The sequence below is a fragment of the Adiantum capillus-veneris genome, chromosome 18 (assembly GCF_014529385.1).
Source record: "Adiantum capillus-veneris isolate H3 chromosome 18, ASM1452938v2, whole genome shotgun sequence".
Classification (NCBI taxonomy): domain Eukaryota; kingdom Viridiplantae; phylum Streptophyta; class Polypodiopsida; order Polypodiales; family Pteridaceae; genus Adiantum; species Adiantum capillus-veneris.
In genome coordinates this window covers 135,725,937-135,747,222 of record NC_140948.1, presented here as the reverse complement: position 1 = coordinate 135,747,222, position 21,286 = coordinate 135,725,937, and the positions used below count along the sequence as shown (strand labels likewise).

Sequence of the window (21,286 nt, the reverse complement as noted above, 5' to 3'; positions counted from 1 at the left end):
AATAAAAGTGGAAAAACCCAAAACTCACTTATTGAGTTTTCCCCAAAAACGTGAGCTCTCTCTCTTTCTCTCTCTCTCTCTCTCTCTCTCTCTCTCTCTCTCTCTCTCTCTCTCTCTCTGCTTCGATCCCTAGCGCTTCCTCTCTGCTGCACTCCGCCCCCTGCTTCTTGCCCCAATCTTGCACTACATCGCGACGCGCACCTACCGGTACTTTATGCTTCGAGCTTTCAACTGGTATCAGAGCCCTAGGGTTTCAAAACAACCCTACGCAATCTGCTCGACAGAGAGTTAAAATTGCTCTCCCGGGATCATTTTCGCTTCCATCGTGAAGCCCCATGCTTCCAGAGTCGAAAAGGTCACCAAAACAGCCAAAAAAAACCCAAAACAAGCTGTTTTTAGGTCAAAACAGGTGATTTACAGATTATAACAGGTCAAAACAGCAATACGCATGTGTACCAAAGTTGTGGGATCACATGTATTGATGTTTGTCGCGACAAATTGAGTGAAAAGCTGAGTACAGGTGCTTGAAATTGCACTTTTCAGCTGAAATTTCAGATTTGAACAGTTTTATGTAAAGAAATTATGGTCAATCGTATGCAAAGTCTTGTGGTTGCTTCTATTTGCAGAACTTTTCAGCCTATTGCATCTCTCTTGTATACGCACTTGTGGTTGAATTAAAATGGCTTCTTCCTCTTCCACATCTGACACTAAAAGTTTGACGGAAATCAAACGGTTCGATGGTCAAGGCTTCGACCTCTGGCAAGAACGCATGCAAGGTATCCTTTTCTTAAAGGATTGTAAAGATGCATTAGAAGAGAATAAGCCGCCAGGTTTGTCTGACAAAGAGTGGGACAGGTTGAATAAGAAGGCTATGGTCTACATCAAAATGGCTATCAATGATGGCATTTTGACGGACATCAAGCGTTTGGACTCTGCTTATGCAATATGGCAAAACCTAAAGTCCATATATGAAAACACCACGCCTGTGAACCAGGTGCATTTGATGCGAAAGTTGGTGAATATGCTGTCATGTGACACATCCAACCCTATGTGTCCGTGGATAAGCTACAGCATGATCAGGGTTCAGTCAGTCCAATCAGTCTAGATTAGAAGTGATCTGACACTTTTGTGAGTCTATTCGTAGACCGTGTATGCCCAGTCACTTAGATTAGATGCATATCCTTTGGTTGCACACAGCATGATCATAAGCATTCCCATCAAAATCCATCAAGGGAATTTTCCAGTGATTTTAGCCTATTTTCCCTATTTTTGACATTTTTCACTTATTAATTTCAGTGACTTCCCAACAAAAGTAGGTAGGGCAATTTGGGTAAGAAAATATATAAGCAAACCAAAGTTAGCACTCAATGGCAGAAGAGGCAACACAAGCCAAGCTCAGCAGGCAACTTCTCAGCAGAACCTTGGCGGTTTCCCCCTCCAAGCAAGATCCCAAGCCTTGGTGCTTTCTCCAAGCACAAGCCCTAGCGTTTTCTGACATCAACAAGGCCTAGCGTTTTCTGACATCAACAGGTCCTCGCCGCATTCCAACCATCAGCTAGCGTTTTTGCAACACATCCTCAACCTGGCATTTTTGCATCTGATCTGCATCACCAACAGAACCCAGTACTTAGCGTTTTTGGCAAGCATCAATTAGCGATTTTGGATCCACAGCAAAGCAGCGATTTCAACCATGAAATAGTTGCAAACTTAAGCCCCGAAGATTAGCAGATTCAGCCCCGATAAAGACCTCAGTTTTCAGCCATGATGAACCTCAGTTTTCAGCCTTCATTCGCAGCAGAGAAATCAGCGTTTTCAGCATCAAGTACAGCAGCGTTTTCAGCCATAAACCGCTGCAGACATCAGCGTTTTTCATCCCCCCAAAAACGCAGCCAAATCAGCGTTTTCAGCAGTCCCAAATCGGCCCCAAATTTTCAGTAGATAGCGTTTTTGGACAACCGTGAAAAGTTTGCAGATTTCAGCCCCTTAGGTCATTGTCGCCATCCCCATCGTTGTCACCGACATAGCCCCGAGTTGCATCAGTTTCCATGCATCACCATTGTACCATTTTGTGCAATCATAAGTAGACCACTCTTGCCGACGAGAGTGGAGCCTTCGGAGGAGGGTTTTACGTCTCTGGTGTCGTATCTCTCTTCTCTCCATCTCTCAGTCTCATACACATGCACGCACAGCATCCACTCACTTTGTTTGATCATAGCACTCTCCATTAAGAACAGAAGGCTCTCCCTTTCATAAGAGCTAAAAGGAACCTTGAGCAAATATGGATCACTCATCTTGAGAAAATACAACATTCATTCCGCTGCACCTTACATATGCAGCTTGATGACTCGAAGTCAGCTTCTGAGCATTTGAGTGCTTTTACAAGTGTCTTGAGTCAGTTGTAGGACAGTGGGCTTCAACAATTCGATGATAAGTTGAAGCTATTTTCTTGCTTATAACATTGCCAGATACTTAGGAAACCTTGGTTGTCTCCTTGAGCAACAGTCCCACCCTCACGTATGACGGTGTGAGAGGGTCTATTCTCAATGAAGAGATTAGACGCAAGTCTAGTGGGGAAGCTGGCAGTTCTGCCTACAACGCAAGAGGTAGAAATCAAAAGCGTGATGCGGACGACAGGACTCAAAATAGAAGTAAGAGCAAGACAAAGGATAAGGATGTCACTTGTTATCAATGTGGCAGAAAGGGTCACAAGAAACCCGATTGCAAGTATTTCAAGAAAGAGCAGGAAAGGAAGAAGGAAATGCAAGATAAGAAGAAAAAAGATGAGAAAAAAGGGGAAAAATCAGCAGGTGATTCCTCCACGGATGCTGAGAATGCAAATGTATCCTCTAGTGTGGTCATTGAGGAGTTGTCAGACATTGAGGAAATCTTGGTTGCGACTTCATGCCCCTCAGATTTGGTGATAGCTAATGCAGAAGACATGCTTATCTCGAAGAAAGATGTCATTGATGCATTGCTTCCTCTCTGAAGAGGGTTGATGTAAAAGGCAAAAACTTGGATTTTTGTAACGATTATCTTTATGCAAAGCAAAAGAAATCTTTCTTATTACTCTAGTGTCTCTCGCAAAGCTAATCCTTTTGATCTTATTCACTCCGATGTATGCACTATGCCTGTTAAGTCTTTTGGTGGTGCATTGTATTTTGTTACATTCATTGATGACTGTACTAGGAAAGGATGGGTGCATTTGTTGAAAAGTAAGAGTGAGACTTTTAATGCTTTTAAGAAGTTTCATGCTTTTGTCACTACACAAAAGAATACTAAGCTTAAATGTCTCAGATCTGCTGAATTTCAGTGTTTTTGTGATGAAAATGGAATTAAAAGAGAGTTGGTAGCATAGAAACAGGGGACGGGGAGACGCGGCCCTTTTATGCGGAGACAGGACGGAGGACGCCGGGGCGGAGACGGGGACCCGTTTTTGGGACGTGGGGACCTCCCTCACAGGGATGGGGCAGGGGACGGATCCCGGGACGCGGGTCCCCAGTGACCAACTCGGATGGGACGCGGGCAGGGGGCGGGGCTGTAGCCATTCAAATTTCAAAAAAAAATTAAGTGCCCACTTTTTTTTTTTTGGGGGGGGGGGGGGGGGGGGGGGGTTTCAAATTTCAAAAGCACCCTTTTGGGGGGAATTTCAAATTTCAAAATCCCACTTTTGGGGGGCCTATCAAATTTGAAATTCAAAGTTCAAACCCCCATTTTGGGGGCAGCTCTTTCTACTTAAGAGCACCCACTTCCAAACATCAAGGCTCATAGTATCTACTATCATACCCAAGCCTCAAGGCTCAAGGCCACTTCCTTGAAGACTTGAAGTTCCCATTGAAGTTCCTCTCTCTCTCTCTCTCTCTCTCTCTCTCTCTCTCTCTCTCTCTCTCATCAAGCTTTCTCCTATTCCTCTTTCCTTCTCTTCAACCCTTCTCTAATATCTATCATCAATGGCATCTCAAGATGGATCCCAAACTTCTCTAAGCCCTCCTCCTCCTCCTTCCTCTGGCCCCGCCGCCGCTTCTTAACCCCCTTCCTCCGCCGACTTCACATGGACATGGTGGAATGAGGTGATTGCTCCCAAGTCCGATGTTGGAGGTGGAAGCATGCCGTGGAAGTGCCGCCGTTGTGGCTACGAGCGCAATGGTTCCGTGAGGAAGTTACGCGCCCACTTCCTTCACGAAAGGACATCAAGTTCAATTTTGCCCGCAAACCGGCTCGGAAGAGGAGAAGCAAAAGCTCCTAAACCTTGAGAAGACTCTTGCAGATATAAAAGAAGCCAAGAAGAATCGTACCAAGCGTCGCACGGTGAATCCGAGCGAGATGGCCACGGCGGCTTTCATCCGAGCATCGGCATCATCCCCTTCTTCGGCATCATTTTGTGCATCAACCGGCACCGATGGTGACCGCCCACCTCCACTCTCTACCAACCCTTCATCGTCATTTGTCCCTCATTTTCGTCCACCCAAGCGGCAAGCAACTCTTGGAGATAGGGTAAAGGGGCCAATAAGGAACCACCCCCCAAAAGGAAGATGGCTCCAGCCCCAAAAGAGAGACAAAAAAAAGGAATATGCTTGGAATCTTGCTTAGGTGTCCACATCTGATTTGCTAAAAAGTGTACTACTATTGGGGCTTGAGTGTCTCTGTTTTCTAAAAAGCCCTCAGAATTACGCTTTTTCAAATCGAGTCCTGAGGCAAAATCAAAAAAATATCAATCTTGATATCATCTAATGCGTCTTTTCATGAGGAATTGAATGCACTCTTCAAATTTCAAATCTGACCGGATATGAAAAATCCCCCCCAAAAATACTATTTTTTTCTTACATGGCCTTATATTGGCCCCTTTACCCTGGTTGGAAACCGGCCTTGAAAGAGGAGGTAGATGTCGCCGTAGCAAGATTTTTCTACCACGACCGTATTGCTTTCAATGCAACGCGGTAAGCCAAGCTAAGCTTTAATCTTTAGTTTATACAATGTATATCACTCAAGTATCATTTACACTTTTTTTTTTACATAAAAGATCTCCATATTTTAAAGAAATGGCACGGAAGATCGGAGAGTTTGAACCCACATATGTCCCTCCCTCTTCGGAGAGCTTGCGCACCACTCTTCTTGACAAGGAGAAAATCATGGTGGAGGCGGCATGTGCATCCACAAGGGCTTCATGGAAGAAGAATGGGGTATCTCTCATTGTGGATGGGTGGAGTGATACCCATCGCCAATCCATTCATGGCGTGGTGGCATATTCTCGGAGGGAGATGTATTTCATTGACTCCCATGATGCATCGGGGACCGGGAAGAGTGTGCAAGTACTTGCATTAGAGTGGGCGCTTACCATTGAGAAGGTGGGAAAGCATGATGTCATTGCCATCGTCACCGATGGAGAAAATAGCAATCGTGCCGCTGGAGCCATCATTGAATCCCTTTATCCACAAACCACGGTCACATATTGCATGGCCCATTGCCTCAACAATCTTCTCAAAGATATAGGCACCTTGGAATGGATTTCCCCCGTCATTGAGCATGCGAATTCAATGGTGACTTTTGTCAATAATCATCAAAAGGTAACCATTAAGTGTTAACTAATCTTATTTCAATTCGAATCTAATTTCAATATGGAAGGCCAATTCTCGTTTTAAATGTTGAAACTCATTTTTCTAAATAGGTGAGGTCTGAATTTTCAAAGATGTCAAAGCTAGCTCTTCTAAAATACTCGGAGACTCGCTTCGCCCACAACTTTATTATGCTCCATCGCTTGAGTTCATGTAGTGGGGCATTGAGGGGACTCTTCATTAGTGACGAGTTCTTGGCAATACCCGAGTCAAAAAGTGTCAACGGAGTGGCATGCCGAGCACGGGCCGACATGCCGGAATGGTGGGAGGAAGTAAAGACAATCTCCAAAATGGTGAAGCCTATCATCCACCTCTTGCGGGTGTTGGATTCCATGAAGCCTTGCATCGGCAAGATATATGAGGCCATGGACACCATGATTGACTCTCTTGAAAAACTTGTGACCGACCCCAATAGGTATTCACGTCGCACGAGTCACTTTTAAGTTTTCCCTATGCTTTACAAGTTTACTCGCTTGAGTTTTAACTTTGTTTTGAATCTTCATAACATAGGTACGAGGAGATCCAAGAATTGTGTGTCACAAGATGGAATGCCTACCATTCTCCTCTTCATGAGGCCGCTTATGTAGTGGATCCACAATTCCAACAAGGGAACCAATGGAAGGACAAAGAGGTGATGAATGGTTGGCAAACCATCCTTGCCCGACCCAACGCAAATCAATGTCTACAGGAATGGAAAGGGAGAAATTTGTCACATGCCCGATGCACAAGCATCTCGCTTTGAGATGGGGAGTGCTCTTTGGTGGGAGGAGTTGAGGCGGGATTGGGCGGTTTACAGGATTTGGCTATTTGCATTCTTAGCCAAGCATGCACTACGAGTTGCTTGGAGCAACTTTGGAGTGAGTATGCTCATGTAGCCTCAAAGAAGAGGAATCGTCTTGATGTACAAAGAGCCAATGATCTCATATATGTCTCATCAAATTTGAAGATGCTTTCCAAGTCAGATCAAAGTCATGATTTCACGGAGTGGGCACTTGCTAAGGATGATCCTATCCCAGAGACACAGATAGATGAAGAGGTGCCAGAGGCAGAGATTGAGACAACACCACTTGAGGATGATTTTTTGGATCAAATGGACTATGCAGAGCCAGTTGACACTCAGTTGGCACCATGGGCCAACATGTAGAGTCTAGAGTCTAGACCTCTTGAGTCTCGAGTCTCGAGTCTCGAGTCTTGACTTTTGACTCGAGTCCTTCCCTTTTTGACTCTCATTTATGCTAAACTCTACTTATCCACTCTTCACTTGTACATCATTATGTTTTGCCCCTTGGCGAAGATGATTGATGCTTGATCACCACACAAATAGTGTACTGTGTCGCGCACGCCGCACGCCCTTTGTTATATTTTGGTGTTATGTAATATGAATGCAAAAACCACTTTTACTTTGCAGTCTTGTGCTCTAAGTTTTCACTATTGTCTCAGTATTAAATTTGCAAATGGTTGGCAGTCCCTTATAATCCGTCTTCTAATGGTGTGACTGAGAGGTATAATCGTACTTTATGCGAGAGAGTGTGTTGCATGTTGTCCACCGGTTGCCTGAGAATGTAGATCATTAGGTACGCAGGTCAACTCGTTTGAGAAGGCAACCGCAGAGATTTAACCCCTCTTTGGATCATGTAATGTTGACAGATGAGGGTGAACCTCTTTCATATAAAGAGGCCAAATCATGTGAGTCAAGCAGTAAGTGGGAGCTTGCGATGCAAGAGGAAATGAAATCCTTGTATGCAAATGATACTTGGGACCTTGTGCCATTGCCTAAAAGGAGAAAGGCTCTTCCTAACAAATGGGTATACAAGATTATGATAGTGGATGAAAAACCCAAGTACAAGGCAAGATTGGTTGCAAAAGGATATGCACAGAAAGAAGAAATTGATTTTCAAGAAATCTTTTCTCCTGTTGTAAAGCTTACAACTTTACGTGTCCTTTTTACTCTCGTTGCAGTGCTTGATTTGGAATTAAATCAAATGGATGTAAAGACAGCGTTTTTGCATGGTGACATTCAAGAGGACGTATACATGAAACAGCCTGAAGGTTTTGTAGTTCCTACATGCGAGGAACTTGTATGCAAACTGAAAAGGACTCTGTATGGTTTGAGACAATCATCACACCAGTGGTATAAGAAGTTTGACACTTTTATGCTATCTCAAACATTTAAACGCAGCCATGCAGATCATTGTTTGTATACGAAAAGGGATGAAGATGGTAGTCCCATCATGCTTGTTCTCTATGTTGATGACATGCTGCTTGCCGGGAAACATAAGACTAGTCTTGATGCTCTGAAATGTAAGCTAAATTCAGCATTTGCTATGAAGGATTTGGGTGATGCAGAGCATATTTTGGGCATGAGTATTAAAAGAGATAGAAAGCTGAAATTGTTGTTTTTATTGCAAAAGTACTTGACAGATTTAATATGGCTGATGCTAAGTCTCTTGGGGTACCTTTACCTCCATACACTAAGCTTAGCAAAGCAAATTGCCCAAAGGATGAGGTGGCATTGAAAGCAATGAAGGGAATCCTTTATGCATCAGCTTGTGGTTCTCTTATGTATGCTATGGTTGCCACTCATCTCGACATTGCTTATGCAGTGAGAGTTATTAGTCGATACATGTCGAATCCTGGCAAAGCGCATTGGGAACCTGTCAAATGCATTCTGAGATACTTGAAAGGTACACACTCAAAGTGTATCTGTTATGGCAAAAGTGACTTAGAGTTGCAGGGATATTGTGATGCAGACATGGCAGGTGACATGGATACCAAAAAATCTACCAGTGGATATGTATTTGCCATTGCTGGTGGTGCAGTCTCTTGGTGTTCTAGGTTACAGAAAATTGTGGCATTGAGTACTACTGAGGCTGAATATATTTCAGCCACAGAGAAGAGGCTTCAAAAGAGGCCATTTGGTTGGGCAGACTTGCAAAAGAACTTGGCATGCATGCTCATACACTCGTGTTGGGTTGTGATAACCAGAGTGCTGTCTATTTAGCCAAAAATGCCATGTTTCATGCGCGTACCAAACACATAGATGTGCGGTACCACTTCATACGACAGGTATTGGAGGATGGTCTAGTCACCTTGACTAATCCATACACAGGATAACCCTACAGATGTTCTCACCAAGAGTCTTGTTAAGGCTCAAGATGAGCATTGCATACAGCTGGTGGGAGTTGGTTAACTTAAAGGCGTCATTTATGCCTTTAAGTGGGAGGTTGTTGGGTTAAAGGCCTAAATAGCCTCTTTTTGTACATTTTTATACTTTGTCCACGTTCAATATGAACTTGGACATGTTCCTTTTTAGTCACTTATAATAAAAGTGAGAAAACCCAAAACTCACTTATTGAGTTTTCCCCAAAAACGTGAGCTCTCTCTCTCTCCCTGCTTCGATCCCTAGCGCTTCCTCTCTGCTGCACTCCGCCTCCTGCTTCTTGCCCCAATCCTGCACTACATCGCGACGTGCACCTACCGATACCTTCTGCTTTGCGCTTTCATTCAACACTTGATTGCTTTCCTTCTCCACAAGAGAACGCCAATTCTTGAAGAGGCCAAATGCCTCATACTTGTGTTGTACAAAGTATACCTACCTAAAGAGGCTGAAATCACAAGCAACATAAAATAGAGAGCCTTGCCAAGGGAAGAGATCTACATAAGTCCACAAAGGTCTCTGTGAACCAATTCCAAAACGGCAATGGCTTGGTGTGTAGAAAGCCTCTAAATAGATTCTCGATGTTGCTTCTCACGAATGCAAGTAATGCATTTCCCATGCTTGCTCCCAACATCTGATAAGCCTGTAAGTATCTGCTCACGAAAAGCAAGTCGAAGAGCATCATTGTTCAAATGACCAAATCTGTAATGCCAAAGATCGCCTAAAGGTATCCGTGTCACTAAAGAAAGAGCATGGAGCATGTAGAGTCCGTTCTTCACTGAGCCCCCTCTGACCTCCTTGCCGGATTGCCAATCCCAAATAGATAGCACATCCTCTATAAAAAGCACCTCCATGCCAAGCTTGCACTCCTCGTGCACAAACACAAGATGAAATCCGAGCTTCGGAGCAATAAAGTACCTTGGAGGTATGCATACCCCCTTTGCCGTTGGGAATCAACTCCATAAATCCCTCGCTCTGAATAGGAATTTCAGATGTTTCGCCAATAAAGATGGTACCACAGTGTCGCCGCATGTTGGATAGAGGATCCTTCGAAGGTGTCGTGTGCCTTGAGGCACCACTATCCAAAATCCAATCACGATCATCTCGAATCACAAGAGTCGACTCAACCTTCGATGTCCCTAGAGAGTCCTTTGATTGGAGAATCTCCAAATGAACAAAGGCCGATGACTGCACCACTGCCGCCGAAGAATTCAAAGCATCTTCAACTCACTTAGGACACTTCCTCCAATAATGTCAATTCTCACCGCAACTATTGCAATGTTGTTCCACCTTCAAAACTTCCCCTTCGGCATGAATCTTCTTGTCTTTGGTGTTGTTGCTTATCTTCTTACCCTTCTGCTTCTTGTTGTTGTTGGAAGAACCGGTCAAGGCTTCGGAGTCTGACTTCTTTCCCGTATTGAACCGCTCCTCCTGGTCCAGTACCATTGGAATAATCTCGTCCCAAGAGATAGTATTCATCCGGCCACTCGAAATCAGTGAAGAATAGAAGTTGGTATACCGAGGAGACAAATGGGCCAGAAGCTACATGGCCATATCCTATGAATTGATAAGCTTCCCCATATGACGTATCTCTTGTTGAAGCATCGGCATCTTGTCGATTTGATCCCGCATGGAAGAGTGCTTCACATGCAGGGTTCTCAACTGCACCTCGAGGGCTATCCGCTTCATTGGAGAAACTCGATCATGAGGTAAAGAAAGCCGATTCCAAATCAACTTTGCATCTTTCATCAATCGTATGTGACTAATAAATGATGGTGTATTGTTGAAGATAATGACAAAGCCTCCAAGCTCGTAGGAGTCGAAAACGGCCATCATGGTTGCGTTCCAAATGGCATAGTTGTCTCCATTCAATTGCCAATCCGAGAAAAAGGTCCAGGGGGTAGGTATCTTGATTGTTTGATCATTTACGCCGGCGAGGAACTAGAACCAATATCCCCACTCCTTGTTGACGGGTGGTTCACCACCACCACCGGTCTCATCCCAATGATGTACTTCGTCATCACGGGCAGAATTTGTGTCAAAATCATCACTCCTCTCCATGGTGTTGGAGAACTTTGGCATGTGACGAAGCTAGAAGAGAGAAATTTGCAAACCTGCCCACTACAGCCAAAATCAGTCACAGACGAGTGAAAAGCATGAAAAAAAAAAGAGCAAACCATCTCTTTTCGTCGCAAAAAATTCAACACCAAAAGCTTGCACAAATCACCGATCCGATTCGAGGGCACGTGGTGGCTATGATACCATGTCAAAGGTGCAATGGAAAAGCGTGAATAGGGCAATGAACTTGTCTGCAACCAAACCTCCTCTCTGGATCGGGTAGCCAATGGATCTCGGATCTATCGCGACAGACCTCCTCGTACACAAGCTCCTAGCCAAACCGCACACCGAACGGACACTACCAAGGACGCGTGAGATCACGCATGTAGAGGCTCAACACGGAGGGAAAAGGAGAGATCCAGGTGGGAACGCCAAAGAGAGAGAGAGAACACTAGAGAGAGAATGTGGCACACACAGCAAAACGCTAGAGAGAGAGTGTGTGTGTGTGCCTAAACACTAGAGCTCTGCAATGATCACAACATATACCAAAAGTACAAGGGGGTGGGTTGCATATATAGGCAAATAGGAAATTAGCTTTGCAGAAAACGCACGATCTTGATAAATGGCTAAAAATGCTAGTAAATATGTAAACTCACTAAGAGTGACCTGACACATAAACTCACTGAGAGTAACCTGACACACATACTTTGTTGTGCCCGCAACAGAAGCGAAGGGAGAGAGAGCCCCCTTTTGACTCCAAGAGAGTTGTGCAATAAACTAGAACGAGAAGAGAATGAAACTGTGAGTGAAAGTGTTGTGAGTGAGAGAGAGAGAGAACCGACACCAGATGGGGTCCCAAACCCCTCTCCAAGGGCCCCCCTCTCTATTGCTAGAGAGGTATTTGCTTTAGATTGCACAAATGTTGGTACAACAGTTCTAAATGCGGGAATATTAATGGTACTCGCCGTAGAGGCTGGTTATTGCAAGAATAAGGGCTGACTGCTGAAAACGCTAAGGATGCTGAGGCTAGGACCTACATCTTGATGGCGATAAGGCTGAAATCTGAATGCTGAAAAACAAAGGTGTAGAGGGCTGATCTGGCTGAGATCTGATGCTGAAAACGCTGGTTCTGCAGGGCTGAAAACGCTGAGTGGGTGCTGAAGGCTAAGGGCTGAAATGCTTGGCGATAATGCTGAAAACGCTGGTGCTGAGGATGAGGAAAACGTTGGTGCTGAGGAGCTTCTATTCCTTGTGCTGCGAACTATTTGTTCTCCTGCTGGTTCTGCAGGGCTGAAAACGCTGAGTGGGTGCTGAAGACTAAGGGCTGAAATGCTTGGTGATAATGCTGAAAAATGTTGGTGCTGAGGATGAGGAAAACGCTGGTGCTGAGGAGCTTCTAATCCATGTGCTGCGAACTACTTGTTCTCTTGCTTCCTGCTCTTCAAGACCCACCATAGGCTTGCTTATATATCAATAATAAGCCGGGTCGAGCAGTCTCACGCTGAGCCCCCACGATTTGGAAAATTAAGGCAAAAAGTCACTTATTAATAAGTTTTAACGACTCACTAATAAGGGGTGGTTCAGATGTGGTAATTAGCTTATGCTTAGTTTTAATGAACTGTGCAATCAGAGGGTATGCAACTACTTTGAAGTGCCTAGGCATGCACGTCCTAAGGATGCCAGAACACTTCCTAGTCTCACCTAAACCCTAGTAGTAGGAATTACAGCTTGTGCACCTGCACATAGGGTTAGATGTGCACATGACATCCCCCTTTTTAAGGTGAGATATTGGTACCGAGCTGCATGGCTTCCTTGTAGTCTGCCAACAACTCAAGGTAATCTGTGAAGAAATCTTCATCGACGCACACTGCCTCGTGGGTTCTTCGATTCTTGAACTTCAAAAAGTATTGTCATGCTTGTTTCTTTGAGCCATGGCAAAAACAATGCAGTAAAATCTACTCCGACTCCATGACTTCAGCTTCGTCTACGATCTCGAGTTCGTCCTCTTCAGGAATGTCCTTTGGGGGATCTCCCTGAAACAACTTCAACCGAGAAACATGAAAACGTTGTGCATTGACCATGAGTTAGGTAACCACAATTTCCTAGACACATCATTTATCTTTTTAATGACTAGAAATGGACCATACATCCGAAAAGACAACCTTGGACACTTCTTTCCTACTTGCTTAAGACGTTGCTTCATGATTCTAAGATAGACCCAATCCCCTTCCTTGATAGTAACATTCTAACGATGCTTATCAGCCTGCCGTGAATAAGATTCCTCAGCCTTGCTTAGCCGAAGCTTCACACTCAGTAGTCTCGTCCAAGGACTGGCTCTCCGCATTGGCATCAAGCAAGTGACTGACCGATCTAGTCAACAAAGAATGGAACGGACGGCCAAATTCTGCCTCATACAAAGTTCTACCAATGACACTAGAATAGGAGTCATTCAAAATTGCTTGAACGAACAAGAGATATTGTTCCCAATGACACTGTTGATCATGCACATATGACTTTAAGACATCGAAGGCTAACTGATTGTAGATCTCAGTTTGACCATCCTGCGGGTGAAATGCAGACAATTTAGTGCCAAAAATGTAATGTAAACTTGACATCCCTCTCTGACACAATTGACTTTTTGGCAAACCACAAAGCTGATACCACTGCTTAATGAACAAACGTGCTACATCTTGTGTTGTGGCCTTGCAAGGAACTGACATACAGAACTTGCTGAAACGATCAACGATCGATAAACATTGAGTATTCTTTGAATGCAAACTAGGTAGAAGATTAGTCACAAAATCCATGGAAATGTCTTGAAATGGGCCTTTGGGAATAGGAAGCGGCAACACAAAACCCTGTTGCTTACCACTAGGGGCTTTTACTTTTTGTCGAATGGAACATTGAGTGACATACTTACACATCGTTTTGCATTTTATGTCAATAAAAGAATCTTTCTATTTATTCTAATGTGGTATTCATGCCTCTCTGCCAAGTGCATCATGTGCATCGTGCAATATGGTCTACCTAAGAGAAGGTAATACACACACAAGGTGACGTAAATACAAAAGACCCTCACGAACGAGATAGTTGTTGGACCCTTGGGAAGCAAGAGCCTGCAACCATTGCTTACCAAACTAGGAATCTGCATTTCTTCATATTGTCAAAAGATACTCCTTGAATGGAGACTATAGAGCTCGACTCAAGAGCCAAGATCTGTCCTTTGCGACTTAATGCATCTGCAACACGATTAGCTTTACCAAGAACATATTCTATCAAACCACCAAATTGCTCAAAAAACTGAGACCACCGTGCTTGGCAGTCACTCCAATGTGCACTAGGCATAGCTTGGAGCCACTTGAGGGCTTGATGATCACTACGAGCAGTAAACTCTCTACCATACAGAAAATGCTTCCAATGCTTTAGAGAATGAATGATAGAGAGAAGTTCCTTATCGTACACATATTAATTCTTTCAATCAAGTGACCTATCACGGTCCATGATACGAACTACTTTTCAATACCATAAACTTAGAAGTAGCACAGCATTGTAAGTAAGAGACATGATCATACGCGACCAAAGATCCAAAAATTGACTATACTGCAAATACAAAACTCAACACTACAATCATCCTGACATGAGAAGTTTATATCAATCATGACCAATGTCTAATGCCAACTACAAAAGCTCATAAACTAGCAAGTTGCAAGTGCAAAAGTTAAAATTAATACATAGCATAAACAATACTAGAAAAAAACCAACGGTGCCCTCAATCAAGAGACCGAAGTCTCTAGACTCTGTCTCTCTCAAGACCACTAGCCTAAAACTCGTCATCGGATGAAGATGAGCTCTCTGTAGAGGAGGGAATGTCTCCATGTGTCAAGACATTGCCCTCGTCGTCGTACTCTGGCTCCACCATCGTAGACGCATGTGGCTGCTCTACAAAATCCTGAAGATCCTCCTCTCTAGCGCGAATAAGACGAACAGCCTCATTTGCACGGCCCCGTGCTTTGCGGACAAGAAGCTTTGCTTTGCGAATGCTCTCACGTCGTGCACTATCTGGATCTGGAACTCGCTCTAGGAGTGGAATGTTGTATGCCCATGCTCATGATCTCATCATACGCAGATCCACACTCCAACTCTCTATGAAGGAGCCAAAGAATCTCCTCCTGCTCAGCTCTCGTAGGCTACTCAATGTCCTCTGTAGTGGGATCAAGAACCATCTTCACTTGTGTGTGGGATCTACCTGCTCATAGAAGAATTCAAATGTACATTACAAAGAGTTCGATCATAGAGGAAAATCAAAGAGTTAATGGAATCACGCATTATCTGCTTTGGGTGTTCCCAAAGCATGGTAGCCTCGCACAAGCTTCATGTTGGCTAAACCAACCTCTCTAACTGGGCAGTGCTCAGTCGATTGCGTATTTTGGTGTGGATCAACGAGTAAGCACTCCAGCTACGCTCACAAGCACCCGTAGAGCAATCCTTCAATTGCAAAACTACAATGATTGTGATATTGCATACCAAACACATTGCAGGCCGCAAAGCTGAAAGCTCTCAAATGACAATGGTTTAGGGTTTAGTATTTACCAGTGAAAGTAGACGTAACGCAAGATCTGTGAGCTTTGGCAGACCCCGTCTCCCATAGCTCTGCCACAACTCAAAGGAAACTTGGTGGCCTCTTGTCTCAGAGTCATTCGTCGCACAAAGGATGGGCCTAAGTTATTGATCAAGCTCATCATCTCAGCATCAATCTCCAGCTGCATGTCCTCTTCATACCTCAACGAGATGTACGAATGGCGCAGTGCAAGCCATAGTTAGGCCATTTCCAGGCCTCCGTAAACGTTCCCATACCAACTTCCTGTTCCGAACCCCCGTTCCGTGTTTCAGACGTGAGTATCCGTAACAAGGAATGGCATTCCATGCCCGTTGCCGTTCCCCGTTTCCCGTTTCGATGTCCTGTTCCGGGGACTATGGTGCAAGCAAAATAGTTTTGGATTTTTGTGGAGAGGATGGAGACATGTCATGCCGCCATTCCATATATAGGATGGCTCATGAACGTCCACCAACTCTCCACAATAGCCAATATGTCATCTTGTCTACACACAGCCATAAAAAAACAAGCATCTCAGTGAAGCAGCTCTGAGCTACCTTCAAAAAATTAATTGACAAAGAAATAAATGTACCACGGCTGAGACAAAGAAGCACACTCTGCAATGTGGCTCTTCATCTGCAACAACAGATGGTAAACCAGCTCTAGTGTGAAGCCCTCCATATCCCTGACACGCGACGACACGTGAACAAGCTGCAAAGCCACTGTAAGAGATTGCACCTATGTCCAAAAGCTCTCATCAAGAACACGCCTCTAGATGTACTTAGTGTTCTCATGTTGGGAATTGTGCATGTCTCCATTTGGGATCCACCACAGTTTGCATCAGGAAATCCCTCAGCTTGAAGAGCCTACCGAGTGACAACCTGTACCACATTCTCTACACCAACGTCGTTAATGGCCTACCGAATGTGCGTGTAGATGAACTGATTTGTGATATTTTCCCCAACCTTCCTTGCATCCATGGCTCGCAAAATTGTGCCAAGGCAAGATGACACAAGAATGTTGATGATGTATGTCGACGTATGTCACTCCAAGCATCTGAAATCATGGTGCACCCAAATTGTTTTCATCATGGCTTCACTAGAACCAAGCCATGTCAATCAAAGCCTTTTGCTCACCAAGCATTGTCATACACATTTTTTTGTAATCTAAGTTAGTCCATGTATCTGTGGAACCGACCTGAGCAATAGCCTTCACCATCCTTTTCCACTAGTCAGTACTCAATACATTGAAGAAGATGTTGCACTCAACAAGAGTGCAATATCTCCTCAATACATTGAAGGAGATGTTGCACTCGGTCCATGTATCTGTGGGACCGACCTCAACAATACCCTTCACCATCCTTTTCCAATGGTCAGTCCTCAATACATTGAAAACGATGTTGCACTCCATCTCCGCCACCTTCTTTCGCTTCTTGATCCAAGACCGAGTATGCACACGCAAGGGCAAGGTGGTCTGCCGAGGCCCTATGACATCCTCCGTATCATTAACATCCTCAGAGAATACATCCTCGACGTCTTGAATGACACGAACCCTCTTCCTGCTAGTATGAGCATGTGCACTAGGCTCACTACTTTTCACAGTTTGATCTTGTGTGTCTGTGTCCCCAAGGTCTCCGAGAAGGGCATCATGAAGAGCGTCTTGCGTAGATGTCAGGTGTAGCAAAAGAGTTTGAGGTTTTAGCTGTAACAAACTTGGACAACCCAAGTCTAGATTCTACCGCGACACAACAGAGATTCACTTCAAAACAGTTCACAAAAGATGACATGGCTCGGTGTAGTTCCGTGCCAAGAGGTATTGGCCCCAAAGATTGGCGCCCCTTTCGGTATATTTCTTTTAATATTAATTTGTGTGCAAAGTACAAGAGCCCATGGGTGCTCACTCTCTATCTCTGCGTCCCGATGCCCAGAGAAGTGAGCCCCTGAGGCTTATTTATTCTTACAAGGGATGCCCAAAAGCAGAGCCTCAAAAGCTTTTAAAAATTAAAAGCAAACTATCCCAAAAGCTTGTCAACACTCATTCAGCCAGCCAAAAGCAGCAACGTAATTTCCAAAAATCCGTACAACATGTCAGTGCTTTCTAAGGACGCCCGTACATTGCCACGTCAACATGTCAGTGGAATTTGCATGTCCGTACATTGCTGCCACATAGCATTTCTGCCGCCAGGGTGTGTGAGTGTGTCCGGGGGCCTACCACGTCACCACTTTGTGACATACCGCCCTCTTGAAATTATTGTAATCGCCCTCGATTACGCTTGCAAAACAGAGAGAGGTCATAAACTGTCTTGGAAGACAGTGACTGTTAGTACAGACGCACTAGACACGATACATCTAGCACTTGTACAAAACGACAGTCACATCACCGGACATCACATTACAAATCACATAAAAATTCATTCCAAATGTAAGACCATGATCAATCGGCAACGTATTTAGTAATCGCATCTAGATCCATTTGGGACCTCACGGATGCCCGATTAACTAATCCTTATTACAATCATGTCTATAGAGATTTATGAGACCGAAATGCTGCAGTCATTTCGTCTTTCAATTCCTGCACTCAAACAAGTCAAGTACAAATCAATCATTTTCATTTTCGGGAACTCCAGTTATAAAGTCATATAACAGAATGCTACTCAGTCCTTTAGTTTAAAGTCATACAGCAGAATACTACTCAGCCATTTAGTATCCCTGAGACCCAAAGGGGTCATCAATGACTCTATTCAAAATCACGATAATCCATCGACAAAGGAGCGGAGTGACTCCTCTCTTGTGCAAACCCGTTGCACTAGATTCACCCTCGCTGAAGTCGAGGTTCTATCGGAGTAGACTATGCTAAACCGAATGCTTCATGGTAAAGTTTCAAAATCTGAGGAGTATCTGCTAGGTCCTCTTCCTCAATCCACTTCGCATCCTATGCAGGATAGTTCTTGAACTTAACCAAGAACCGCCTAATCACTTTACGTCTTATCTTTTTGTCCTTGTGTGCCAACATTTGTTCTGGATCGAGTATCTCCTCGCTTTCCTCCACTTCAGGTTGCTCATCAGGCTCCCCATCATGGGACACGTCGCCTTTAAAAGGCTTCAATAGACTAACATGAAATGCATTGTAAATCTTCCAAGTATCGAGCAACTTTAATCTAAAGGAGACACCATTTATCTTTTCTTTTATCTCGAAAGGGCCATAATACCTAATGCTAAACTTTGGAAAAAGCCGCTCCTTTTGCTTTTTCTTTCTTAGGCGTGCCTTCTCAAAACGTAAGAGCACCCAATCGTCTTCCTTTAATTTCAAATCTCGTCGATGTCAATCTGCCGCCTTTTTGTGTCGTTCCTAAGATTTCGCTAAAGCCTCCCGGACCTTGGCAAATGCAGTGTCCAAGTCTCTCGTGTATTGGTCGGCTTCAAAAATATTATCTTTAGTGCTTAGGAAGGATGGAACCTCGGAGCACCTTCAATGATGTCAAATGGCGCCTTCCCCGTCAAAGAGTGAAATGTGTTGTTATAGGCAAATTCCACCAAAGGCAAATATTTCTCCCGTTGAGTCTTCAGATCAAAAACGTAGGACTTCAATAAATCCAGAACAACTGAATTTGCAATTTCAAATTGCCCATCTGTCTGTGGGTGGAATGATAACGATGATGACGAGAACTGCAACCGTGTGCCAATTTTCTCCCAAGTAGCCTTCCAAAACAAACTCATTAATCGAGGATTTCTATCGGAGACTATTGTCTCAGGCATGCCATATAGTCTGAAAATCTGTGCAATGAGCAGTCTCACTAAATGATATGGCTCTCATTGTTTTCTTCACTGGAATGAAGTGAGCTTGCTTGCTAAATCTGTTGATGACAGTGCAAATGCACTCTGTGTCTTCGGGTGATCAAAAATGAAATCCATTGCAATACTTTTCCAGGGGCGGGTGGGAATAGGTAAAGGCTGTAACAATCCCTGTGCCTTATGTCTGTCAAACTTGACCTTCAGGCAAACTAAACAACTACGCACAAAGTCGTCCACATCTTTCTTGAGTCTTGGCCAAAAGAAGTAATGCTCCACACCTTTCAAGGTGACCCGTAAAAGGTGGACAATGGCACTCAGTCAGAACCTTTTCCCTCAACGCTGTGTAACGCACAACATCGTTTTCTTCATTAAGTAGCCATCCTGTATGGAATATACCGCTACTACCTCCCCATTCTCTATTCGAGTGAATACATCAAAAAAGTCCGGATCTATGGCGTACTGATCAACCATGTCCTCAAAGCTTCTATGATGAATCACGGAAACAGCCAAGACTAGCAGCTTCCAAGACAAAGTATCTGCCACCAATTTTTTATGTCCCTGTACATGGACAATCTAGAAGTGAAACTGTGACAAGATGTTAGCCCACCATGTCAGCTTTTTCAAAGCTGCTTCTGTGACAAGAAGTAGTGTAAACTTTGATGATCAGTCAAGACCGTGAAATCGCTCCAAGTAGGCAATGTCGTCACTGAGTAAGAGCACGAATCACTGCCAAAAGCTCTTTCTCATAAATTTGTGCTGTCAATTATGGCCTTGAAAACAATCGGCTTTCATAGGCAATCACATGGCCTTCTTGCATTAAGACCGCTCCCAGACTACGACCACAAGCATCACAATATACTTCAAATGACTTTTGCAAATCCAGCAAAGTGAATACTGGTCCAGTAGTCAATTTCTCTTTCAGTGTCTGAAAGGACGTCACCTCTGTGGGTCCCCATGAGAAAGGGACTCCTTTCTGGGTCAGAATGTGCAAAGGGAAAGCTACCTCTGCAAATTTTTGAATGAACCGCCGGTAGTAAGAACACAAGCCCAAGAAGCTTCTAACTTCATGGACATTCTTCAAATCGGGCCAATCACGTACAGTCTCAATCTTGGCCGAGTCCATCTGTACTCCTGCTGTTGAGACGATGTGTCCCAAAGAACGTATCTCCGACAAGAAAAATTCACTCTTTTTGGAATTGATAACTAACTTGTGATCTCGCAATGCCTAAAAGACCTATAGCAGATAGTGTCTATGTTCTACCTCATCCTTAGAGAAAACTATAATGTCATCAAAGAAAGTGCCAACAAAAGATCGATACTCTCAGAAAATCGTATCCATCATTCGGTTGAAAGTCGATGAAGCATTGATAAGGCCAAAAGGCATCACCAAAGATTCATACAAACCAAAACTTGTCCAAAAGACCGTCTTGTAGACATCTCTCGAGGCGATACGGATCCGATGATATCCGCTTTTCAAATCAATCCTGCTAAAACAAGAGGATCTCTGAAGTCGGTCAAGAATATCATCGATCCTTGGAATCGGAAATCTATTCTTGATGGTGATTTTATTGAGAGCTCTGTAATCAATACATATTCTCCAATACCCGTCTTTCTTTAATACCAAAAACACCGGAGAGCAATAGGGTGAAGTACTCAGCTAGATAAGACCCTTTTCTAGGAGGACTTTCACTTGGTTCATGATCTCTTCATTCTGGGCTCGGCTAACACGGTAAGGTGGCCGGTTCGATGGTGTGCTTTCGAGAATCAGATCAATGGTGTGATCCTCAGGACGAAATGGGGGCAACTCGCTTAGCAGGCCCTTGGAGAAACAATCAGCATGTGTGTGGAGAAAATCTTGGCGTTTTTTATCAAGTTGGAACATGTTCGTTCTAAATTCATCATTTAACTCTTTCAAGTAGATCGAGTAAACAAAGAGATTGAATTTCATTAATTTGGAAATGGCCAAAGCCGATACAATGGGGACGGATTCGCCCTTCAGTTTTACATCAAGTACAATTTTTCGGCCCTTTTCATTCGTCAAAGTTGCTTTCTTTACCCGATAATCGACCATGGCGTT

General features: G+C 44.0%; 1 protein-coding gene and 1 pseudogene across 2 annotated transcripts in view; one reads left to right on the top strand and one right to left on the bottom strand.

The window, feature by feature from the left end:
* LOC147436479 (uncharacterized) overlaps positions 1 to 21,286 on the bottom strand; it is a 46,070-nt gene that overhangs the window by 3,904 nt on the left and 20,880 nt on the right. The gene's annotated exons all lie outside the window — the stretch shown is intronic.
* LOC147436480 (uncharacterized) lies at positions 4,822 to 6,753 on the top strand (annotated as a pseudogene).